Source organism: Lepisosteus oculatus, chromosome 1 (assembly GCF_040954835.1).
Source record: "Lepisosteus oculatus isolate fLepOcu1 chromosome 1, fLepOcu1.hap2, whole genome shotgun sequence".
NCBI lineage: Eukaryota > Metazoa > Chordata > Actinopteri > Semionotiformes > Lepisosteidae > Lepisosteus > Lepisosteus oculatus.
The window spans coordinates 2,798,273-2,818,140 of NC_090696.1; the positions used below are offsets into that span (position 1 = coordinate 2,798,273).

The window sequence follows — 19,868 nt, forward strand, 5'->3', positions numbered from 1 at the left end:
AATATTCACAATTCTTGGGAATCTGGTGGCACCACACATCAGGGGCAACACAAAGACATTTTTTTTGCTATGAGTGAGACCTTTGTCTCTCTCCTGTACAAAAAACCCAGATGTCAGTATTCACTGTGCCATTCTTTTAGCAAATGGCCTGTAGATACAAAAATCACACATGATACATCTTTTTAAAAGTCATAACAATATGACAATGTGCTACATTTTTCCATTACTTACCTGTACTGTATGTTTAAATCATTGTCTCTTATAACACTCATTCTCTTGGGTGACTATTCAGTTGTAGGGTCAGCCTTTTTCAAGTACTACTGCTAATAATAAAATCATTCCTTTCTAGCATGACAAGCTGGGGCAGTTATAGTGGAAGACACCCGGAGTAATTATTCTTGGAGTTACGCATGCTGCTCTCTATTTTCCACTCCAGTTATTGCTCTTGACACTATTCCTCTGGGATTTCCTGCTGTCCCAGTCTCTCACCTGTTGCTAAGAGGATGCATCTGCACCTGCCACCCCCCAACCAGAAACATTGCTCAGAGCAGGGAACAACAGTCCATCACACCGAGACAACTCCATTGAATCAAAAGGATAACATCACAGCAGGAGCCTTGCATGCTGTGGATGCAGAAAAGCTCTTTATCGCACATGGGCCAAGCTTCCTGATGATGGTGAGCTCAATCAGATTTTCCAGTGGGACTCTATTCCATCCTGTGTTTGTGTGAGGAGTCAGAAAACTACTTTCTCACCAACACAATCCTAGAGTCTGCAGCCCTCAGACAAGGACTGCCTCACACCTAAAGGCTCGAGTGACGTTCCTTCCTTCTGTGTTTCAGTGTGGAACTAACCTGTACAGTGCTGCCGCATTCAAATCAGCCTCCTTTACAATGAGATAATACAACTGTTGTGCAGCACAGATGTGTCCTGTATTTGACTCATATACAACAGCAGTGCAACCACCTGTAGCCTGATCTGGTCAGTACTGGGATGGGAAATCTCCAGGGAAAAGCAAGATGATGTATTTCTTCCCTCTTTTTTTCCCTGGGATCAGAAGTTCCAAACCAGTGTAGGAGGAGCTGTCCCTCTCATGAGAGTTCAGGAATAGTCCGGGCTGCGGTGATTAAAGATTTCATGACACTTTTCAAAGGATCGGAGTTTTCTACTGCGACATCCTAGTTGAATTCCAAGCTGGGCTTGAAAAATCTGGCCACTTAATTAGCAGATCGAGTGGAATCTGTCCTATAGGGAAAGTGCTTTGGGATCTTCTGGGTGGAAAGTCGCTACATAACGGTGATTAATTCTTACTATTCTGTAATCTCTGCCTCAGTGCATCACACCATTAGAACACAGGTGCGTTGTCTTCTGGAGTGCACATAGTGTTCCTGTGCACTGGGGGATTCACACAGAGGCAGAAGCACAAGGTGTATAAAGTCCCGCCCACCACTGCTCGCTTCTCAGGCTGTGCGTCTGTCTCACCTCTGTCTTAGTGGCAGGCAGTAGGTTCATCATCCTTTTAGCTTTGGCAAAGTATTCATGCTCCTTCTGATGGACCACTGCTTATATCAGCTGGACTGTATGAAAGAACAACCCCATTTTGTTGTTCCAGACTCCCACAACCACTTGCACAAAGACATGCCTCCTGTTCTTGGTTTTAAAAGTACTTCCACATAGTTTCTTGTGTCCTCTGGTTCCTGTTTCAGAATAAATCCTCTGGGTCGACTTTGTAAGGCCTTTGAGTATTTTAAATACTTGGATAGCATGCATCACATTTCATGGCAGGTTTGTGAAAAGTTTGTTCAACAACATTTCTTACCATGTAAAGCTTTGTCATGTACAAGTCCATGCAAAAGAACTAAAGCTGCAGAAGTCCTGCAAAATATTGCAGGAATCTGGAGCAAAGACCTTTAGCTACTATCCACCAGAAGTCTTTTTTAGGAAACCCCAAAGATGTAATCTGTCTGCACAGCATATCTCCAAAAATGAAATTTACAGGGAAAATAAAAGATTCCTAAAAATCTTACATGTGGAGCAGTTGGTAAGGAACAGCATGTTTGTGAGAACTACAGCCTTGCATACTGTATATAAGGACTCAATCATGACCTCTCATGGTTACCTCTTACTTTAGAGCCACTCTGCACCACTCCCCACACAGTGGAGTATTCCACTATGCCAAAGGGACAGCCCTCCCACTGCAGGGGGACTCCCATGGCAATGACATCATATCCTGGTCCGTTCAACATGTAGCAAGCTCAGAGCCAGATTTGCCCCATACAGATTGGTGTTGCTAATCTCCTTCTGGGTGGAGGGAGTTTATTAAAAACACTAGCAAGGCTGTGCAGAGATTTGTACAGGGTTTTACTATTGCAGCAGTCCCACTCTCCCTCCACCCCTCCTCTGACTGCGGTGACATCATCCAGGCAGGGTGAGGCTATGAAAGTGACACTGTCAATAAGTCTGAAGCCAGCCCCTCTAATATCTCTACAGCTCAGACACAGTTTTTTTTTCAGACCTCCATAGACTCCATAACATTACTCGAGCAATGCTACAGCTTTGTCCTCCTCTTTCAGAGCCTGAATTTGAAAGGAGAGCTTCTTGATCTCAGAACTCCGAACCTGTTAATAATAAACCCTGGAGAACGCATGTGGGCCCACTAATATACACTGGATGTTTGGGGGTAGGGTTTCTTATATCAGATTCCAAGTAACATCTGTGGAAATTATATACCGGTATCTCCAAAACCAGGTTCCAGGTTTAGAATTAAAACAGCAGACAAACACATAGAAATGCCCCCCAGGGCAACACGCTCGGGCCACATATTTCTCTGTATAGGTCCACAGTCTGATTTTCATTTCCCCCAGTCCCCTGTAAACTCAAACTCCAGCGCGATGCAGTCAGTCACTTCTCCGGCGCACTCTGCAGCCCACCGCACGGCACTGCCAGCTGCTGTTGTAGTTAACACAAAATTGTGGGATTTTTAGAAAACAAAATCTCTGTCCTGTCATTCTCCAGGCAGAGCTCAAAGATACTCCAAAGAAATACTCCAGGGAAAGTCCTCAATTCTGGCGCTGTTCCTAGTTTTTTTTTGCCTACTGTACTTGGTTGCACATAGACTTCCACTCCTGGACTTAAACAGCACTTTTGAGGAACAGCCAGACTCTCCCACAACTCAGTCATTATAGTGCTTCTTGTCTTGCGTGGATCTGACATGTTGCTCAGTGTACCGCGTGATTCTCTGAGACAGCACACCTGTTTCCAAAAACCATATTGTGGAGCATCGCACGTTTCTCATTACCTTCTGTAAAAACTAGCATCACATTCACATATTGCATAATATATACGGGATATAGGGGAACCCATTTTTATCCAAAATAACTTCTCTGTGGACCCATGTTAACAGTTATAGGCTTAGAAATTGCTAAGCACTCCCGCACTAGAGAGAAAGGCAGCTCATCAATCTCTAGCCTAGAGGTTGTTTCAGCTCAATCTCTCTTGCATACCTTGGCAATGTGTACACAGCACACCTTTGCAGAACTGACGACCGCTTCTTCCATTTAGAACTGCACAAAAACACCAACTAAACACAATGAGGCCACCAGAGCAGGACATAGGTGGAGAGTGTGAGATGTTCCTGAGTTTAAAAGATGGAGCAAAGTTGAACATGTTTTGCTTGTGCAAGCCGTCTATTGTTCTCACTGTTCTCACTCAAGCAGTGTTGTCAGAAGAATGTGTGTGCAGTCTGGCAGTGATTGGCATATAGAAACCCCCTGTTGCTGACCTACCGGGGTTTGTTGGTAAGGATGAGACACTGAAGATACACTATTATGAGAAACACTTTGCACACTTGAAAACACACTTATTATAATAAAAATAACCTTTTAATTCTGACCCCAGAAAGCATACGATTAATCAAATGCTTTTGTAAATCTTCCTGTGTCCTTTGCCAGCTAGAAGGACTGTAATAATGTAAGAATTGTTTGCCAAGTTTGAACAATCAACCCCTGGAGCACTGGAGCACTCAGAAATACTCTCTTCCTGCTCAAGAGCTATTTGACATCTGCCTCCTCACACCAGGAGAGCACACAACTGCAAACACCTGAGCGCTGACTTCTTTTACATTCTTTTACAACAAAATGCTCTGTACTCACACGTCGCTCTTCAAATAATGCACGTTCGTCCTCTGAAGGGGCTGTAAGTGAAGTCCACACCACTCAGGAACAGAAGAAGATGCCTTTGAAATGCTGCTCAGCTTCCTTTCCTGGTGTAGTAAAGAACAACAGCTCCCCTGCAACACAGCAGATGTTGCGCTCCACTCTGGAAAGCTTGCCAGAGTCTAGACACAAAACAGGAGGAAGAATTAAAAACGTGGGCAACTTCTCCTCCTTTCCTGCCTCTCTGCTCCTTGTGCAATCCAGCGCAAGGCGGAGGCAGTGAGGACGGCGGAGACACTCCCAGGGAGGCAGTGGAATGTGAGAGAGAGATGGAGAGGGACTCCCAGCACGCACACACTCGGGCACACAGAGCGCCGGGCCCGGGCGGCAGCTCTAGCACCGAGGGGAGGGAGGGAGAGAGGGGGAGGCTGGGCTTGGACTGCATGAGCACTGTGTTGTGGGTGTGTGAGAGAGGGAGGGGGCGGAGAGAGTGAATTCAGTCCCGGTGCCTTTGTCTGAGCAGAGGGCTCCTCTTTCCCCACGTCTCCCTCATTTTTCACTTCCCCCTCCTTCTGTCTCCCACTCCCTCTTTCTCCTCTGTCTTCCTCTCACCGTCATTCACCTCGTTTGAAAGGCCCTTTTAAACAGTTTCCTGTTGTTGTTGCTCAGTGCTTTCCAGTCTAAAAAAACAGTTGCCCACTCCGCCCCACACTGAGTTTGCCACAGCAAACTGGCACAATTTCTCTCACTAATAAAATAATCAGAGAGAGCTTTTCTTTGGGACACTGACACAGGTACAGTCAGTGTGTGTTGAAGGAGGGTGTGCCCAGGTCCACAAGAGGATGAATCTGACTGTTTTGTGAGACATTGACATCCACTGAGCAGGGTGCGATCCTTATCAAAGAGAAGAGGAGAAGAGGACAGACGTCACTAACCAGGCATCGATCGCATTAATATAGTCCTCTTCATCCTAAAGGTGAAATCCATGGGTGATTTACATATAATAATAATAATAATAATAATTGCTTGCACTTATATAGCGCTTTTCTGGACACTCCACTCAAAGTGCTTTACAGGTAATGGGGACTCCCCTCCACCACCACCAGTGTGCAGCCCCACCTGGATGATGCGACGGCAGCCATAGTGCACCAGTACACTCACCACACATCAGCTCTCAGTGGGGAGGAGAGCAGAGTGATGAAGCCAGTTCATAGATGGGGATTATTAGGAGGCCATGATTGGTAAGGGCCAATGGGAAATTGTAGGGAATGGGAAGAGTAGGGTTACTCTCCTACTCTTTTCGAGAAAACACCCTGGGATTTTTAATGACCACAGAGAGTCAGGACCTCGGTTTTACATCTCATCTGAAGGACGGCGCCTGTTTACAGTATAGTGTCCCCGTCACTATACTGGGGCATTAGGACCCACACAGACTGCAGGGTGAGCACCCCCTGCTGGCCCCACTAACACCTCTTCCAGCAGCAACCTTAGTTTTTCCAAGGAGGTCTCCCATCCAGGTACTGACCAGGCTCACACCCGCTTAGCTTCAGTGGGTTGCCAGTTGTGAGCTGCAGGGTGATATGGCTGCTGGCTGTAATATAGCACACACACTTCCTCCACCACTCAAGGGCTGTGCCACCTGGCGATGCAGCTCCACTGCGTGGGAGATCGGGCAGGAGAGAGTAACTGCAGCACCTGGTGACCTACAAGGCACTTCAGGGAGGCCAGACTGCACAAGCCTGGAGTGGTGTTTACCAAGGACGATGAAATATCCCTGCTCTTTCGAAAAGTGCCTTAGGATTTGTAATGACCAAGTAGTCAGAACCTCGGTTTCACACCTCACCCAAAGGACAACACCTTCTGCAGCACTGAGTCCCCTGGGTCATGGGTTTGGACTTTCTGGTCCAGAGGAAAAAACGCCACCTACTGGTTCACCAACACCAATCCCTCCCCCTTACTGGCCAGACCCAGCCTTGCTTAGCTTCTGAGATCTGATGAGATCATATATATATATCTCATAGATTTTAAATACTGTTGGTATACTGTGTGTACAGTATACTGAATGAATTTGCTTGTGTATTTCTAGCTAAGCGGTTTTTAATAGGCAATCAGTTAATGGTGAACAGACATGAGTGTGAATGGTACAGAATCAGACACCTCCCCCTTTGAGTCAATGTTTATCCTCCTGCTATCTTTCTATGGACATCCCATTGACTCCTAGTAAATTTTAATGCAATGTACTGAACTACACTGCTAATCATCTCAGTCACAGTGAGAAAAGACAAGAAAAAGGTAGCACCTTTCTAATTTAAAAAATAAAGAGTCAGGTTTACTGCTGTCAACTGCCTATTTTTCGGTGTTCATTCCCCAGTCACACCTGAACACACACAACTGGTTGTAAATCCTGAGTGTGCAGATCCACTTCCAGTTGGGATTCTGCTCTGTCACATCAGTCACCCAGCCCGTTCGTGCTCCTGGGTACAACAGCTGGATGAAGATCTACTGGGGACCAGTGTCAGTATCTCATTTGCAGACAGAAAGATTTGTGGATTTCCAACAGCTTCAAGTGCACAGAGCTTACTGCTGTCTCTCCTCAACCTGCTAATTAAGAATTTGCTAATGGATTTCTAGCTACAGTAAATAGCTTTTTATTGGTGATTAATTGACTGTGAACAGACTCAGGGTGAAGGACACTGTCTGGCACTCCCACTGAGCTCCAGTGTTTTTCCTTCTGTCCAGTTGATTAGCTGCCAGCTCTCACACCTGAGTGAGGACAGTCCTGAAACTCACACATTAGCACAAGGCTTGTACTGTGGCAATTACACATCTCATTCAGCTTTTTAATAGGTGAAAGCAAATAAAAAAGCTTCAAATATATAGATAAATTAGCCTGTGATTAAGAACAAAGCTGGTAGAAAAACAGAAAATACAGATGTTACCCAGAACCAGGAGAACCACTCCACTAGGAAAGTTTTTTTAAAAGTCCAAATGAGAAATCAGATCAGTTCACTGACACCATTTAGCACTGGTGATTAAGGGCCTGGTCGGAATAAGGTCCAGAAGACACAGGTGGACTGACACAGGGCTGAGCACTGCTGATCTGGAGTCCCCATCAGAGCAGTGTGGCATTTTACAGAAACAATCTGCTGACACCTGCCCCACCCCTAACCCCTCAGCTACAAGCCCAGAGACCTGACCACTCCCCACTGCTCCACACTGCTGCATGCTCTGGGTATTGATATACGAAGCAGAGAAAACCCATGGCAAACATACACTTGCTCTGTAGATGTCGCGTGGCGAGTTTGCAAGGGCTCTCAGTGAGTGTGGAGCGGTGCTCAGCTGAGGTGCTCGTTCCCTGTGCCTTCCTGGGTCACTGCCGCCACCGCAGAGCCCCACTGATGAAAAGCACACCCAGCTCCCCGACAGCCAGAGGACGTGAACTTATTCAGCATGCAGAAGGTTGCTATTACCTTACAGAACAAAAAAAGTTATGAAAAAAATCCTCCAGCTTACAGGCTCCCGAGCTTGTCATATTTCCAGATCAAATTGGCTCCAGTCTGGAACCCATTACCTATGGCATCATACACGAAGCAGTAATTAAGGCCTGGGGCCCCGCATAGGCAGCACTTCAAAGACTTTTCTGTTTGTAATGTAAACCACCTTAACAGGGCTCTGCCCCCCTCGAGCTCTGCTCTGGAGGTGATGTCCGCTGCAACCGTGTCTCAGTGGCAGTGCTTTGCCACTGCTAGTGCACACTTTGCACACAGACACACTCAGCTCTTGTGCGAAGTGTGCTGAATTTTCTCATGTTTTCCGAAATGTTTAAATGCGAAAATTTAGCTAGACACTCATAAAATAGATATGGGAAAGAGAGATGTGTCAGTTAAGCTTTTTATTTTGAGAAAATGAAGTTGGGGGTCTCAAAGCTGACCTCCACTTGTCTTGACACTGTTACCCTGGTTTCAGGAGCTAGCTGGGACAAATCTTTGGATCAGTTGCTGCACTGGATGGCCTCCGCCCATTTGTAATATTTCTTGTGTTTGTTTTGAGTACATTTTGCACTGGAAACGAGAGTCAGCCTGTTCCAGCATTTCAGACGTTAGGGCTGTTTAGAAGAAAATCCACCCTGCAGATGAGACATTACACAGAGTCCTGACTGCTCGCCTTACTTACTTGTAAAGCCAATGCTGCAACTCCATCTGCGGATGGTACTGTACCTGAGTTTCAGTCAAGATTGAAAAACATGGGGGTGATGTTTGGGTCAGGAGTAACGTTTGACCCACACGTGCAACATTGTCAAAACATCATTCCTTCACCCCAGAAATATCGCTACACTACTTACTATGTTCAGGTAGTTAGCTGTGTCAGCATGTGCAGGCTGCAAAGAAACAAGTAAAGGTTTGTTGCAAGCTGAAAAAAGAAACGAGACACAATGTTTCGGCTGTGGAGCCTTCTTCAGGTGTCAATCCGGGTGAAACGTTGTGTCTCTTTTCTTTTCATCACAGAAAAGAAAAGAGACACTTATTCCTTTACTTATTCCTTTACTTCCTAAGTTATCGCTGTTGCTGAAAAGCTGATCAACACATTTGTCTTCTCTTGAATTGACTACTGCAATGCCCTATTCACGGGGTTGTCTAAATCCACATTGAACAAACTTCAGTATGTCCAGAATTCGGTTGCCAAAACCCAGACCATGTCTAGTGCAAGTGATGACATTACTCCTATACTGGACTCCTTGCACTGGCTTCCTGTCAAGTTCCGTGTGGACTTTAAAATCCTCATGCTCACCTATAAGGCTCTGCATGGCTTGGCACCTCAATACCTGTCTGAACTATTATCGTCCTACTCCCCACCTCGCAACCTTCGCTCTTCTAATTCTGCTCTCCTTACTGTCCCCCAAGCCCGTCTACATTGTATGGGTGACAGGGCCTTCTCCTGTTATGTCCCCAAGCTCTGGAACTCTTTGCCCAAGGATATCAGAGAGTCACCTTCCCTAAACTCTTCCCTAAACTCAAATCTAAATTAAAAACCTTCTTTTTCAGAAGGGCTTTTACTTAAGTGGTTCTGGTATATACCGCTTTACTCCTACTGTATCTAGTTCTACTACTGTCCATCTACTGTCCTCTCATTGTAGATTTTCATTGTGTTTATATGATATATTTTTTTGTTTATTGTTGTTTTTCTGTGAAACACTTTGAGAAGCCACCTTTAAAGGTGCTATATAAAAATAAAGTTTATTTTCATTCATTATAGTTAATAATAATAATATTTCTTACTCTTCCCCCTGATTTGTTGTGCAGTGGGGCTGCCGGTGCAGAGTGGCAGCTGTGTTCCGACCTGGTGGGGCTGCTCTTCAGTTGCAGATGAAGAGGATCCCTAATCCCTTTGGATGACAAGTGCTTTCTAAAAATCATGGGATTAATTTAATAATTATATTCAATTTAATAAAATTCAAAAAGGAGACATTGGTAGGGAAAAGCTGAGAAAGTTCATCTCTTCTACATCCAGACTTCCAGTGACCCCCTGGCTGTCCAGGCCTGTGCACTCATCTGACCAAGCCAGTGTTATTCCATGTGTGCTTCCATATTGAAGACGTCATCTCAGGAATTCTTATGGCCCCTTTTCACAATTAACGAGCCATTTCCTTTCTTAGAGCAGCTCTGTGCTACCCCCCACCCCAAAAACACACAGCCCACCTGGTCCACCAACTCTCTGCATTCTTTCCCAGCCCCTCCACTCAGCTCCTGACAGATATACACACGCACACACACACATACACATGCACATAGACACACACACATACACATACACATAGACACACACACGTGCACTCACACAACCACACGCACATGTACACACACAAATGCACACACAAACACACATGTACACAACACACATACACACACAATCAACACAAACTCTCACAAGCACGCAAGCACACACAGAAACGCACACGCACACACAAGCACATACATGCACACAACACACACAAACACACACAGGATCACACAGTATGCACACACACAACTTACACATTCACACACACACGCACACAGAATCACACATGCACGCACTCGGACGCAACACACACATCCACACACAAACATATAGGTACACATGCACACACGAACTTTCACAGTCTCACAAACACACACGTGTGCACACAGAAACACACTCGCACACGCAGAAGCACACACACGCACGCTCACACACACTCACACACACATTGCTGCCTGTGGGAGAAAGAACAGTGTGACCATATGAGTGACAATTCGACCCCCCGTGTCAGCGGATGAGCCACAGTGCAGGGATCAGGGCTGCAGGGAGCAATGAATAAAACACGTCCAGCAATTAAAAACTAATCCCTGTCCTGTTTAATACAAGCAGCTATAATTCATGGAGGCTAAAGGCAAAAGAGCAGGAATTATTAAGGACATACAGCTGGCCAAGGAACAGCAGTTAGACCTGGTTCATATCCCAGTCTTCTTTCATCCGAGAATGCCTCCACAGCAGGTCCTCCTTTCTCTGACCCTGTCTTTAGCTGTAACAATCTAGCAGTGAAATGACTATTGGCCTCGGTGTCATTTCGGTTTCTCCCATTTCCTTCCCTGCCTTTCCTGGAGCCCAGCAGCAGTCGAGCTCCAGCTCACAGAGGGACGGGCTGTGATCTCAGCTCCAGCCTTCGACAAGCATCTCCGGGGAGCCTCAGGTCAGCTGCCGAGGCCCGGAACCACAGAACCAGACAGCAGCAAAAACACCGGTGCTAGACTGAGCTGAACCCCTTCAGAGAGGAGGTTGTACTCTTTTGTAGTTCCTCTGTCTTTCTCTTCCCTCCTCACTACAATTATTTTTCTCCTAAGTTCAGGTCTCCTCTCCTCAGTTTGCACTGGACTTGAGGAATTTTGATCAGTGTCATCCCAACAGCCAGGCAGGCCAGATGCAAAACATGCCCAGCTCGCCAGCAGACCATTCAGGGCCCAGACACATGACAAACTCCTGACAAACTTCTTTGAGCTGCTGGTGAGTTTCGTACCACAATCAGTGAGACTCAAAGCTGTGCATTGTGGACATACAGCACAACACTGTGACATACCCTTACTGCCTGGTCTTTAACATACACAAAGCCCCAGCACGCAGGGAATGCTTCAGCTCTGAGCTCCTGTGATGATAAAAAGTAACTCTGCTGCAATGTTCATAGCTTCCCAAAGAATATATACTGTATATAATTACAGCAGGCTTAAATCATGCTGTAGAATACCTTCTGCCTTTAGAGTGACCCCTACTATTTTCTAAAAAAAGCCTAATGCATTATGTCATACTTTTACTAACACATGCACGCACCAAGAAATTGAAGCTCCAGATGGCCAGTAAAAATCAGGAAATCAAGAACAGTGCCAGGGTATGATGTGAGAGTGCTGGACTCCAGTCGGCTGTGTGTGTGCTGTCAGGAGACTTGGGTAACACCGGGCCACTGGAGGAGCTTATCAGCCGTGCTGTGATTTATAATCGGGGCCCTCCGCCCCTTGGAGAGATGAGAGCTGCAGCCCATAAACTCTCCACATGAGAGGGGCAGGGGAGGTGGCTGACACCAGGACAGAGCACAGGCTTGACGAGTGAAGAAGAAGAATATTCCAGACAATGCCTGCTATCAGCATACTTCACTGTTCAGCAGGGTCTGGGAGCAGGGATCGCTGGGCTCTGTCCTCCTGCTCCCATTCAGTCAGGGGGATAAAGGGCGTTTGACCCCTTTTCCTCTTCTCTTCACTGGACTAACCCACTCCCTGCACTGGACAGCTGTGGCTCGATAGGCAGCACATACATAAGGAGCATCTCAAAGTCCTGATAGGGCCAGAGTGGCAAATTTCTGACTTAAACAGTATTGAAGAGTATGAGCGTAGAAGAAATAGAAGTACTGCAGATACCAGAAGCCCTTAATTAGAATTACCAGCGCCTGGTCGCATTCCGCCATTTATAGCTACATAAACAAGGTGTTATTCCTTTAACAGAGCTATTATCAGCTTCACAAAGCTGTCACCCAGTCATGCTGGCCGGGGAATGCAGCATTAACCACTGATAAACTGAGCCAAGTAGTTCCAGACCAAGAAGTCTGCCTGCTACTATGCAAGGTAATAGAAACCATTCCTATTTGTGAACTGGGGGATCACTTGTATAAAATCAGGTACTGGGGACACTCAACATGGATTTAGAATAGGTAAGTCTTACTTTACCATTAAAGACTATTACTTCTAGTTAACAATCTATTTAGATGACATTCTTCACCACAGCAGTTTACATTCACACTCATTTATAAAACTGGGTATTTTAATGGAACAATCTGAGTGAAGTACCTTGCTTAAGGACATAGCTGTATCTCACTTAGGATTTGAACCCACAACCTCCCTGTACCAACTGAGAAAGAGCTATGCTGATGTAAATATAGTTAATAGCGCAGAATTTATTATATGCTAAAATTTTGCAATGCATGAGTGTACTTGTTTCAGAATATGGTGAACAATTTCAGTCACCACAGTGGCTGTGTGGTTAGCACCTGTTGCTTGCTGAGGTAGGATCTGGCTCTCCCGCAACCCTGAATGCGATAAAGAAGTTAGCAAACAGATGGAAGGTGACTATGTTGCTGCTCTGGGATCAGTACAGAGAACAGCAACTAGATATTCCCATGGGCTTAAGGGAATGTCCTGGGTTGACAGAGCCTAAGATTTTATAGTCTTTATCAAACAAGACAGGGGAACCTGAAACAAGAGTTCAAAATCCTCAAAGGCATGGACAAAACCAACCCAGCTAACGTCTTCAGAGTCGACAGCGACGCTCGAACCAGAAGAAAGTATGGGTAAGGGCAGTTAAAACTGAGAACATGCTGCACTTTTTTACACTAAATGTTTTTACTTCTTTGGAGTATGTTTTAAAAAGCTAGGTTTTATACAGGTTTTATAGGTTGCCTTAAATTACCAATAACAAAGATCTAGAAAGCATGTTAACTCCTAATTAGGCCAATTTATCAAAGTAAGTCATTTCGAGCTCGGCTGAAATAAACATTGGAGGACACAGCAGCTCCTCTGAACTGGAGCTGCAGATCTCTGCTCAGTGCATCCAGGATCCCAGTGGTGATCAGTCCTGTTCCTGCTCTGATAGGTTAAATCATCAATTATTAAAGGAATGTCCAACAGTGGTGCTTGAGAAATACAGAGATATGAGAAACTCTATCAATTTGATCAATTGAATCCAATTGACATCACCCTCATCAGCGGTCAAAAGCAAAATAAATGTTTTAAAATTGATCATTTAAGGGTGACTACAACCTCCTAGGTTTGTATCTTTCTAGGACCGGATGTCTCTTGCAGAAAACCTTTCAAATGAAGAGTGTGGTCCTGTCTCCACCTTGTGGTCAAATGTGGTTGGCAAACTAGTGCAATTCCTTCAGTCTACAAGGCCTTGCTTACGACAGAACACCATTTTAAACGTGGATTAGTCAACTACAACCCTAAACACAATGCAGTATATATTAGCACAATGCAGTAACCGAAATTCAAGCTTAGAGAAAAAATAGATATTTCTTGTGTTTTATCTCAAAATATAATCAATAACTGATTGCATATACTGTATTTACTGTGGTGCTTTTTATCCCAGAAATGTCACAATGCTTCACATTCACATACATCACCCACCAGTCCTTCTGGGTGACTCAAGACTGCTGCAGCCAGCCTGCACCAGCAGGCCCACAATACAGCAGATCACGGGAAGAGTGAGAAATTGATTCAGCAATTGAATTAAGGAGGATGTAAGGAGACCAGATTGTATCAATCCGGAGTGGAATTTAGCAAGGACACCAGGGTTAATAGCCCAATCCCACAGTACTGTAGTTTAGTCAGAACTTCCATTTAATGTCTCCTCTGAAGGAATTATACTATACTGGGGCATGAGTTTGGAATTTGTGGTCCAGAGAAAAGACCACCACCACATACAGCCTCTACAGCCGAAACATGTTTCTCCTTCCTATTTTTCAGCATGGAATTAACTTTTACCTGCTCCTTTAAAGCCAAAACACTCTAAAACCGCACACCACTAGAACATCTTCAGTTAGGTAACACATCAATTGAACAATTAAAGAACTGGCATACACAAATCCTACTGGAATCAACTGGACTGTCTGGGATGAAGCCCCTGCATTATACTCACTGCTCCCTGGGCTCTTCCCAAAATGTTTCATAACGGATGTGTGAAATGTCCTGAAAACAGGAGACACAAGAGTTATGGGAGTATGGAACAGGCAACCCAACCATGTTGAAGCTCGTCACCTTTCAAGACGCAACTTGATAAGATTCTATCACAAATTCACACTAAAAATGGCCCGATGGCCTCCTTCCTGAGAGAAGCATCCTTGTCTCTGTCTGTCTGCTGATAGGATGTTGCTAAACAGAAAACATCTAGACCACTTACTGTCAGAGTGCTGCCTGGAGGCTCTCTCTGTCTCTTTCTCAGGACTGTTTCTGTCTCTGCATCTAAATGTACAGCAGGTAAGTCCTGTGAATGACAAGAATGTGCAGCAGCTGATCAGGTCACTACTCTGCCAGCCAGTGAAGCATTCATTGGCCCAAACTGGCTGGAACACCTGCTGTTCAGACTCAGGCATGCCTGGCATGTCACCCTCTTTACTCAAACCACATTATTTTCAAGCAATGCCATGGCATTTTACATTGGGCCTCATTAACATTTTGCATAACTATCACTTATAGAACAATTGATTTTACAATTGAGCTTTACTTTACTGTCTGATGTTTTGACTTGACTTTACATATTAGAATTAAAATATGAGTTTCCTGTTTGTGAAGCACCTTTATAAAGACACAATGTCCTGGGAGCCTGGAATACTCCAAATCCCAGGTCTGGAGAAATCCCAGTTCAAAGTCCTGGGGGTATTTCCATTTCTGGAGTGGGAATGTTACTAGGCCTGTGGACCTGGAGAATTCCCAGCTCTGTGGTGCTGGACTATTCCCAGTCCTGCACTCCTGGGAGTTTGGCAATACTTCTTGGAAACAACAGGAAATTATTCCTGGAAGTGAAACCTGAGAGTAGGGATGGATTCAAAATCAAATGGTTGGTTCTATTAAGGATTCAATAAAGCAGTGCCCAGAGATCGGGGCCTGTTCTTGCAGAGAGGCCCCTTCACCAGCACGGACACTCTGCTGCCTGCTGGACCAGCGCCCCCTGCTGGCCAGACACACACATGGCACACAGCATGACAGAGCAAAGGGCCGTGACTGAGAGACCTTTGTGGTGATGGCTGATTATCACAGCTTTGTTCTTCCAATTGACAAATTAATCCCAGCAGCAGCTTATATCGTCTGTGTCTGTAGCAGAAACAATGATAAATGTGCTTGTTTTTCAAGGATTGATTATTTCGAAGCCCTACTCATATGAGTGTCTAAAGCTACCTTAAACCCATAACAACATGTTCAAAATTCAACAGTTAAAGTTGTGGCCAGGACATATGTAAGTGATCACATCAGGTCTGTCTTGGAGTCCCTGTGTTGGTTTCCTATCAGGTTTCCAGCTGATATAAAAACCCTTCAGTGTCCTGGAGATCTGCACTTCGCTCCATGTGAGCTTCGTTCCGCTGAGTCTGGTTTACTGTGCGTCGCTCTCTTCTTCTCCACTCGGGGACCAGAAGAGATCTGGAACAGCACCCCAAAAGAAATTCCATTGGGGTCTTCTTAAATCTTACCTAAAAGCCTTCCTGAAGGGTGATTTTTTTATCTCCTGTATCAATCTTCAATTTCTTCAATCTTCCTGAATCAACACATCAATTTCCCTACGGGATTAATAAAGTATTATCTATCTATCTATTGTTTTCTTGTTTTTGCAGTTTTCTTTTATTGTGTTATCTTCTTTTAGTGTGTTGTAAAGTAGTTTGTTGTTATTGCTTTAAAGGCACAACGTAAAATACAATTTATAACTATAATCAACTGAATTATGTGTTTACGGTTGAAAACCATATCGTGACTCATAGTTCACTCCAAGCCTGAATGCTTAAGGACAAGGTTTGTGCAAATAGGAGTTCAATATTTAATGTCATCTACAGAGGACAACCATGCTGTATAAGTGCGTTGCATTCTTGGCTAAATAACAGCTTTAGTGGAGAATTAATAGTCTGAGACCTGCCAAGAGAAGATCTAATTCTCCTCAATTAGTTCTTTGCAGTTTTAACAAGTGTAGCTCAGCTCCTGCTGGGATTCAATCACAGTCACCCACAGGCTCACAGCCACACGGCACCACCTCCTTAGACAGCGCTGAACTCTGTTAACTCTGAAACTAGGTCTGCTGTCGTGGGACAGCTCTACACTGTCCAGGTTTCAAGAGGCTGACATCTCTTTTGGTAACGTGTTCAGTGCCACTGAGAACTGTTCCACAAAATTCTCTACTCCATGAAAAGACCTAAGGATCGAGTTTCCAGGACTGGGTATCCAAGAATTCTTTAAAAGTAATACAATGCCTGGTACAAATGATGGTATGACCACAGTAAAAGAACAGTACAGGATGTAGTACGATGATGTGTCCAGGATAATAATTCTACACAGTGTGTCATCTCTGCTTGAAACAGCGGCTTTTGCTCCCCCCTTGAAGAAATCTCACCTTGGACCCAGCCTACTCTCTAGATACAGACCTATTTCCAACCTCCCCTTCATCTCAAAGGTTCTTCAGAAAGTAGGAGCCAATCAGCGACAGTTTCACATGAGCTCCCACCAACTCTTCGGAAAATTCCAGTCAGGCTTCTGACCCTCGCACAGCACAGGCACCACTCTTGTGAAAGTTTCCAGCGATCAACGAATGGCTGCTGACTCTGGGTCTCCGCCCATTCCTGTTCTACTTGATCTCGCAGCAGTCTTCCCCGTCATGGACCACAATATTCTTCTGCAGAGACTGAGGGTCTATGTTGGAGTGAAGGCATAGCTCTGAAATGGTTTTCCTCCTATCTTTCCAACCTGCAGCAGTTTGCTTCTATTGGAAAAACTAGATCAAAGATTTCTTGAGTAACTCGCTGTGTCCCCCAGGGGTCAGTACTGATGCCTGTGTTGTCCCACATTCACTTGCTCTCCCTGGGTCAGATCAGGCAGTATCTGGACATTAACCACCACAGCTATGCAGATGACACACAGCTGTTTATCAATACCAAACGTGGCGTATCCACTGCCCTGGAAAACGTAACAGCTGTCTGGAGGAGATCAGAATTTGATACAGAATATGTATGAGCCACAATCTTCTCATGCTGAATAGAACCAAGACAGAGGCCGTGCTGACTGGAGCACATAATCAGATTGCCACCACTAGTAACTGCAGTCCCATCATTGATGGAAATGTTATTCCCCATCCTCAGTGGTCAGAAATGTGGATGTGAAGTCTGATGCTTTTCTCAGTTTTTTAGATTATATATAAATTGTTTGTGCAGTAAGTCTTCATCAGAAAAACATCTCCCAGCTAAGGTGTCCTCTTAAAGTTAATTCATGCCTTCATTAAATCTCACATGGACTATTGTAACCCTCTCCCTTGTGGGCTGCCCTCAAGCTCATGAGCTAAATGTTCTCTTAACTAGCTTCTCCATAACAGCACTGCCAGGGTTCACATCAGAGCAAGCTAGCCAGACCAGATCACCATGAACTTAGGAATTAGTATAACATCAATTTGAAATCAATATGAAATGAATTCATTCTTAAACAATATAAAATTCCCCTTCAACCCTTATACTGGCTCACCATCAACCCGAGCACTGCTCCTGGGGTTTAAGATCCCACCAACCTCACTGACCTTCTTTTTCAAACTTCAGTCCAGTCTTCAGGATCAGGTCAGTTTAAAGGACTTCAGGTCTCCAGGTCTCTGAGACTATGTACTGTGGGTGACTGTACTTCTCCATCTCTGCCTCTCGCTTGTGGAATAGGCTTCCTATTATTATTATTATTATTATTATTATTATTATTATTATTATTATTATTATTATTATTATTATTATTATTATTATTACAGTGAAAGGGAAATGTAATAAGTTTAAGTGATGACAGTATTCCTCAGATGAGGAAGGACAGAATTCCATTTTATAGACTATGAGCATAGTCTATATTAATTACTTTTTATGTAATAAGTCAGACTTATTAAATAATTGTTTTAAGACTTAGACTTATTAAGAAATAAACACAGCTCTATTCTACAAATCTTACTGAAGAAAACTAGATCTTGTTCAGACGCCATTGAGACACCTCTTCCGTCAGTCCATTCAGACAGGAGCGCACTCAGGGACTGCAGAATTGCTAAGGAAGTGCCCGTTCATGAGAAGACTGAACTAAGTCATTATAGAGCAATTAGTCTCACTTCCATTACATACAAAGTAATTAAAACATGTGTTGGAAATAAACTAGATGGAATATGTTGTCATGGACACACAGAGCTTGCAATATGAGGTATTTAGATTTTCTGAAGGCTTTTTTAAAAAGTTCCTCGTGAAAGATTAATTATCAGGTTACAAGTCCTGGACATTCAGGAACATCTGTGTGTTTGAACTCAGAATTGTTCAACAGAGCACAGATAACAGAGAGTAAAACAGAAAGGACAGATAACAGGTGGATGCTCGGATTACATAAATTGGCTCTTCCTCGTTCATGTAAAAAATCATTCTTGTATAGTTAGTAAAATAGTCAGGTTTGCAGACGATACCAAAATAGGAGAATTATTGAGCCACAGAAGCAGCAGATGAAATTCAAAAAGATTTAGCAAGAACTGATCAGTTATTAATAGAAAATGGGAAATGCTAAGCTAGAAGAGGCTGCTTATAACGAATACATATTTTATGTCTTCATATCATTGACATCTTCTAGAAAGTGGGTTCCCAATCCTGCACCTGGGACCCCATACCTGCTGCTGCTCATCGTTTTCATCGGGCTCTTTCTTTCAGTGAATCCTGAACTGCACCAACAGGTTGCTGGCTAGGAGAAGTCTTTATTCTACACAAAGGTTCAAGAGTTTGAGTAAAGGAGCATATCAGTTAATGGGCAACATTTTATATGTTCACAACCGAAAACAATTAAATAGCCTCCCCTGTCTATATCAGTGCATGAAACATGTCCTCACATCCTCTGGTATTCTGAGGAGCTGAAGCAGCTTGTACTAACTCCCAGAGCTATGCACTCTGTGTGGGAAGCTGCACTGCCTTCTAGACAGTGGATTTGAAGCATAAAGGATCACTGGCTGTTTCTATTGTATTGTAGTGTTCTGATTTGGCAATGCCGGGTCTTAGGAAGAGAGGGAGATCCGAGACATCTGTAGGACAGTGGCTTCAGCTGCAGCACTGGCACTCTGAGTCTGGAGCATCACCTCCAGGAGACAGAGGTGCTTAAATGCATGTTCCCCTTCCTCACAGGCACCCTGAAGACCGAGAGGACTTCACCCCACAGCCTTGGGCTGAAGCAGATCCCAGGAAGTGGTGAACGATTCCAGGTGCCCAGCCCTCCTCATCGCACCAGCCCTCAAGGACAGCTATTCCCAATTTACAGACCCCACGCCCTCCGTCAGATCTCTGCTGAAGCAGGATTCCAGATGTACTTTTGTACTTGTGATGGTACTGAGCTCCGAGGCAGTGGCTACTGCGGTGGTCATGAGCAAAGCCCAGCTCCAAGCCTGGTCTGGGGCTGTACAGACGCTCCCCTGACCCCA

General features: G+C 44.5%; 1 protein-coding gene across 1 annotated transcript in view; it reads right to left on the minus strand.

Annotated features, from left to right (window-relative positions):
• Positions 1-4,546, minus strand: part of hspa12b (heat shock protein 12B) — a 36,109-nt gene extending 31,563 nt beyond the window's left edge. Inside the window, exon 1 of the mRNA XM_015343865.2 lies at positions 4,152-4,546. The gene's annotated coding sequence lies outside the window, so the exon portion shown is untranslated. The remainder of the gene's footprint in view (positions 1-4,151) is intronic.
• Between the last annotated feature and the right edge of the window lie 15,322 nt (positions 4,547-19,868).